This window comes from Tachysurus fulvidraco, chromosome 6 (assembly GCF_022655615.1).
Source record: "Tachysurus fulvidraco isolate hzauxx_2018 chromosome 6, HZAU_PFXX_2.0, whole genome shotgun sequence".
Lineage (NCBI taxonomy): Eukaryota > Metazoa > Chordata > Actinopteri > Siluriformes > Bagridae > Tachysurus > Tachysurus fulvidraco.
Window position 1 is genome coordinate 3226679 of NC_062523.1, and position 6729 is coordinate 3233407.

The following is a 6729-nucleotide window of genomic DNA, read 5'->3' on the forward strand; positions in this document are numbered from 1 at the left end:
GGTCAGAATGTTTTTAATATACTGGCATCAGTCGGTCATCATTCATTCATTCATTTAAGAGTTAGTGAGTTAATAATGTAACAGTCTGAATGTCAGTTTGTAATTCTGATCAAATGAAATACTTTTAGTCAATAAAATGTAAGTTTACATCATAAATGTATTAATACACTTTTGTTATTTAGAGTTATTTTGTCATTTAAATGTGAGTCATAGTATCATAGGCAAAGCCCTCTAACCCTAATATGAGCCCTTGATGTACAGTATAACCAAATAGTAAGCAATAGTTTTATATTATCGATCCAACACAAGTCTATGATCTGAGACAAATAAAATGAATTGTTAAAGCTGATGAAATAAATGATTCTAAGAATATTCATTTAGTTTTCTTAACTTCTCCCAAGCTTGATAACATTTTCAGTAATTTACACGTTAAACTTAATACTCATCATTCATTTCCGGGCTAAATAACTTCTGTTTTGTCTCGATCACTCGTTTCAGCTCGCAGCTGACTGTATACTCGACCTTTTATGGAGTTTTGTGGGTGTCACCATATGCAAATGAGCTGTGTCTGTTTGAATTAAGCTGAAATATTATGCAATGTATTATTATTATTATTATTATTATTATTATTATTATTATTAATGTGCATACGGTGGAGGTAAGAACACATCTCTGTGGTAGCTCAGTGGTTAAGGTGTTGGGCTACTGATTGGAAGGTCATGGGTTTGAACCCCCAGGTCCACCAAGCTGGCACTGCTGGGCCCCTGTGCAAGGCCCTTAACTCTCAGTTGTAAGTCACTAAGGGTGTCTGCTAAATGCCATAAATGTAAATAAACATAAGAATATAAATTTCTTTTTGTTTTTATTTCTTCAAAATGTAATTTAATTTCATGGTTTAAGGACCAAAACGTTAAAACTTTCTTCACAGAGTGTAATAGAGTCGTATCTTTCCTCCACTTTTGCCCTCGGTGTGTCTTCTCAGCACATTTATTTACTGTCCGTTTATTTTGTGATCACATTTCCATTTTTTCTGAATTAAAAATCAGCCCAAGCGTGAAGTAAACAATAGCGAGAAAGAAGCCGAGGCGAGTTCGAGTTCTGAATTTCTGATGATCGCGAACTGAACCGTAGCTTTTATAATTACATTCGGCGCAATTGTGCTTGACTTCTAAAATCTCCTTCACACTCCGTGGGTTAAAACATGAGGCTAAGCAAAAACTGTTACGCCACCGATAAATAAGTATCACGACGTTTATTTGTCCGTCAAAAAAAAAAAAAAAAAAAAAAACACGAGCCTGGAATCTTTCCCACATTCGTTCATCATGTTTATCTTTTCTGAGACGCAGTGAAGAGGAAGAGGTAGTTTTTGGGGAAATGTTCCTGATGCACTGGAGGCTGTGAGAACTTATCTGAATTTATCTCCTGCACACACTCAAGAGTCTCGTCGCGGCATCCGAGAGGAAATAAATATAGATGGTGAAGTTTGGCCTTTAACTTGACCTTTATTCAAGCGGAAAACTGTGTAATCCAACAACATTTCTGCCTTTAAGCACACGGGGTAGAATTAGATGTGGAAAAGCATGAAAAATTCATGATGTTATAACTCTACAACACAAAATTATGCTCCATAACATTGTAAATTCTGGTACCTACGTACTTAAAATGCCACATTTATCAAAAGCAATAAATTCAACAAACCTACTATAGACGTTTGCTGATACTGGTGGTCCAGTGGCTGGCTCCTTCACTCCCACCATGGGAACAATTCCCACCCCAGACAGTGCAGGGTTAACACTCATTGCTGCTTGCGAGACTGGATAAAACACCAGGACAAACACAAGGACAAAAACAACCTTATTTTACCTAAACCACTAAAGCTTAAACTTTTTTAAATACATAAAATTTATAATTTTATGTTGCAAAATCTGGGCGGGGGGGCACACTGTGGCTTAGTGGTTAGCACGTTTGCCTCACACCTCCAGGGTTGGGGGTTCAAATGCCGCCTCCGCCTTGTGTGTGTGTGGAGTTTGCATGTTCTCCCCGTGCCTCGGGGGTTTCCTCCGGGTACTCCGGTTTCCTCCCCCGGTCCAAAGACATGCATGGTAGGTTGATTGGCATCTCTGGGAAATTGTCCGTAGTGTGTGAGTGAATGAGAGTGTGTGTGCGCCCTGCGATGGTTTGGCACTCCGTCCAGGGTGTATCCTGCCTCGATGCCCGTGACGCCTGTGAGAGGCACAGGCTCCCCGTGACCCGAGGTAGTTCGGATAAGCGGTACAAAATGAATGAGTGAGTGAGAGAGAGTGAGAAAAATCCATTCAGCTTAATAATAAATGGCTAATGTTAAAAGTCAGAGAACATTCTTTAGGACCAAACAAAGTAATCCTCTTCAAAATCCTTTCTGATTAGCCTGTGCTAATTAGCTAGTTAGTTAGCATTAGTGAAGTTCGAGAAGTTCGGATAAGCGGTAGGAAATGAATGAATGAATAAATGTTGCAAAATCTCTGGAACCGTATAGCCACATTGGGCCAGTGGTGGCTCAAGTGGTTAAGGCTCTGGGCTGGTAGATGGAAGATCAGGGTCTAAGCCCTAAAACTGCCATGCTGCCCTAGGTGGGCAATTAAGCGAGGCCTTAACCCTCCCTGTGCTGCGGGTGCTGTATGATAGCTGCCCCTACACTCTGACCCTCACTTCCTCATTTGGGATATGCAAAGAAGAGTTCCTCTGCGCTGTACTTTAGGTGCTGATAATAAAGGCTTCTATGCCTCAAGTTAATTAATTTCATTTCTGCTTTTTAGCGGCGTCTCCCAGTCATGTATCAACTGGATTAGAGCAGATATTTTGTAAATCATGTCTATGTTGTTTAAATCCTGATAAAAGCTTCATATTCTCCTCAAATCCTGAAACATCAAGTTTCTGGGTTACCTCGGTTCACAATTCACCTCCAGACCACCAGAGGCCACTGTATGAACTTCTTACTTGTTTTGTACTTGACCGATTTCTGATCATAGCGTTAGCACGGATTACTGCACCTTAAGATCGTTTTAATCGTTTATAAGAGAACTTAAAGAAAGCTTTGGAGTCTTGATCAAAAACACATCTTCATGCTAGTTCACCAGCTAGAATAAAAGCATGATATTTAGCACAAATCTGTGGATTAATATTTTTGGCTAGGAATGAAAAAAATAAATAAATCAGAAATTAAGGCGCATAAAACAAATTCTATTTTGAAAAAAAAAAATATATATATATATATATATATATATATATATTATTAATGTAAAATGTTTTAGACACAGAAGCTTTGTTTTTTATGCTTATCATTATTTTCAGTGTCCAAATCACTTCCACTTTGGCTTTTCTGTTTAAACCCGATCACTGATTTCATGCTTGCAACTGACCATGGACTTGACCTTTTATGGAGTTTTGTTGGGCGTCACCATATGCAAATGAGCTGCGTTAAACCAATATAATTGGTGAAAAAAAAAATGTTGAATGAATGAAATAGTTCACTGTGTAGAGTTTCTCCATTAATAGCCATCTCTATATTGTGTACATATTTCTATGAAATCTCACCACACACACACACACACACACACACACACACACACACACACACACACACACACAGAGAGATCACACTACTGCAATAAACAATGATGCAACATACTAGTTAGATGCAGAAATCTCACTTAGATTATTTCACTTGGGTGCAATCCCGTCTCCTGATACAGCTCAATTCACCTTAACCTGGGCAGAAAGGATAAGGTTTAAATTTAAAGGTTCTGAAAGTCTAAATAAATATATACTGTACAGATATACATTATTCTTTAGAATTTTCTTCATACCAGGAGCAGAAGACAATCCTCATAATGAGACTAGAGCTGTTTGTGGATTAGCTGTATGAAATCACAGCAGCTACACATGAGCTCCATGCTTTACAGCTAGCACTCTGGTTAAAGGTGGGGTCTCCGATGTTTGAAAGCCAATGTTGACATTTGAAATCACCAAAACAAACATGCCCCTAACCCAAACGGGTCCCACCCCTGTATCGATAGCTCCGCCCACACATACATACATAACCCAGGCGACTAACGGAAAGAAATGTGTCTATCATAGCTGAAGGGAAGAACAATACGATTGTAGATAAACAAACAAGCAAAAATGCCACACAAGCATAATCATGTAAAGGACAAAGGCATATATTAGCATATATAAGGGAAATTTTTACCCTTTATCTCAGGAGGATTCTCAAGAAAGGGCCTGGCTGTAATCGCTATACGGATAGAAAGTCGGCAGGACGGAGAGGACGCACGCTTTGTACTGATTGGGAATTTTTCATCACTTTTAACTCGGATAAAAATCATGAAATTATTATTTGCTTATGAGATATGTCATGCTCAAAGATTGGCTAGAGGCTCTTCAGAGAAAGCCATGTTTAATAAATATCTAAGTGTGAGCATTGCTAATAGGAGGTAGGATTAGGATGATGCAAAACCAGTGAGACAGCTAGAGATTTGATAGTTCTCACTCACTCACTCATTCATTCTCTACCGCTTATCCGAACTTCTCGGGTCACGGGGAGCCTGTGCCTATCTCAGGCGTCATCGGGCATCGAGGCAGGATACACCCTGGACGCAGTGCCAACCCATCACAGGGCACACACACACTCTCATTCACTCACACACTCACACACTACGGACAATTTTCCCAGAGATGCCAATCAACCTACCATGCATGTCTTTGGACCGGGGGAGGAAACCGGAGTACCCGGAGGAAACCCCCGAGGCACGGGGAGAACATGCAAACTCCACACACACAAGGTGGAGGCGGGAATCGAACCCCCAACCCTTGAGGTGTGAGGCAAACGTGCTAATGTTACCCGCTCTAGGCCAGAGAAACCCAGAGGGGCAAGTTGAATGTGTAACACTGCAGAGAAATAACAGAGACGTTTGCGCTGTGAGCTCTTGCAATGTTTAATGAACTCTGACCTTTCTTTCTCTTTTCTCTCAGATAAGGTCAACATGAATCACAACTATTCAGATTCCGAAAAAAACAAATAACACAATAGGAAAATACATTTCTAATCAACTATGTCTTCAAGAGTCCATAAGTTCAAATAAAGTCTCTCTTTTCAAATAAAGTCCATATTGGTACCAGTAACTCGATAAGTCATCAATGTGAACAATACATTGCATCATATCAATAAATATTTATAAATGGTAATTTAAATCACAACTGTTTCCATTTACTTTACTCACATATTCACAGTTTTCATGATCATGAACAAAGCATGTGCCTATTACCTCTTTTCATCAACCAGGCTTTAAACACGCCATTTTGTTTCACGCTATTTATCACATGGCCGCCGCCATTTTGGCTCTAGCTCAAACACACACACACCGCCATTTTGGCTCTGAACCAAATTTACATTAAACTAGCATATAATCATTTTCAAACTCAACATCCATATAGAAAACTCTTTAAACACATTAACAAACTCCTTTTGTGTCCATTTTAGCTTATCTTTTGCTGTTTCTTTGTACATATGTTCATGTATTTAACAATTTAATCGTGAATTTAACAAAACTAACAAAATAACTTTTTTAAACCGACGTTTCTCGGTACTATCATGCATAACAACAACATCATAACTCGTTTAATGTCATTTTTAAGTGATTGACAAACCATATTTTTGCTCACCTGCAGAGAAATAACAGACGTTTGTGCTGTGAGCTCTTGCAATATTTAATGAATTCTGACCTGAGCTCTGCAACCTCTATATCTCAGAAAGGCTAAACGCCCTCTACAGGAGGCAATTGATAATGACCAATTAAAGGTACATCCAATATTAATGAGTCCATAATACGCAGAACAATATCCGGTATATGTCAAAAAAATGTTTGTCTCTACAATTTTATTTTGTGGGGTGTCTATTTTTCTTTCCCTTTATTTCTTGGCCCTCTACACTAACCACTAAGCCACTGTCCCCCGTCCCCCGTCCCCCCCAAAATGAAATTTATTTCATAAAATAAATTAAAATGTGGCTAGGCCACAGTAAACAAACCATAAATAAGCATTTTCCAAACCAGAAGAATCTTTTTTTTGAACAATCCATTATTTAAATCACTCTACTTTTCTTGCCACGTTTCTCAAACAATGCCTTTGGAGTCTGAGTACATTTAACTTCTGCAAACAATGAATTTCAGCAGAAAATCTGTCGAGATAATTTGATGTGAAACTTGAAGTTGTATGATTTTCACCTCACGAAAGAAACACCCTCTGAGTTCTACAATGAGAGAACAGCTTATTCTCCTCTTACTTAACAAAAAAAGTCTGAAGGACGTACGGCGATCACAACTCACTGCTCGGAATTAAAGGCAGTTATCACAACATGACATTTCATAAAGACTGCACTTTCTCTCCAGATGAAATCACTGTTCGATAGAATGAAAAGGCTGGAGAAAGAATAAAGAGCAATTTTGCGAACTGGAAATGGAGACATGCCATTTACAGCTGTTTACATGTAGGGAAAGATGAGGGAGCCCATGAGCGATGTTCGATAAGAAACAGTTTCTGATCCTTCTGAGGAGAGCCCATCTGCTCTTAGTGCTGTTCTTTGATTTTATAGGTTTTAGTCTATATTAAGTTTTACTTATTTCTGTGATCTCAGCCTCCCTAAAACTATAAATATAATAATTATATTATCATTCATTGATTCATTCATTTCCT

General features: G+C 38.7%; 1 long non-coding RNA gene across 1 annotated transcript; it reads right to left on the reverse strand.

Moving 5' to 3' along the window:
* Positions 1-886: 886 nt before the first annotated feature.
* On the reverse strand, positions 887-5821 carry LOC113659197. The gene is made up of 3 exons (XR_003444603.2): positions 5701-5821; positions 1699-1813; positions 887-1543 (listed from the first exon to the last, which is right to left on the reverse strand). It is a non-coding gene; the product is annotated as an uncharacterized LOC113659197 (long non-coding RNA).
* Between the last annotated feature and the right edge of the window lie 908 nt (positions 5822-6729).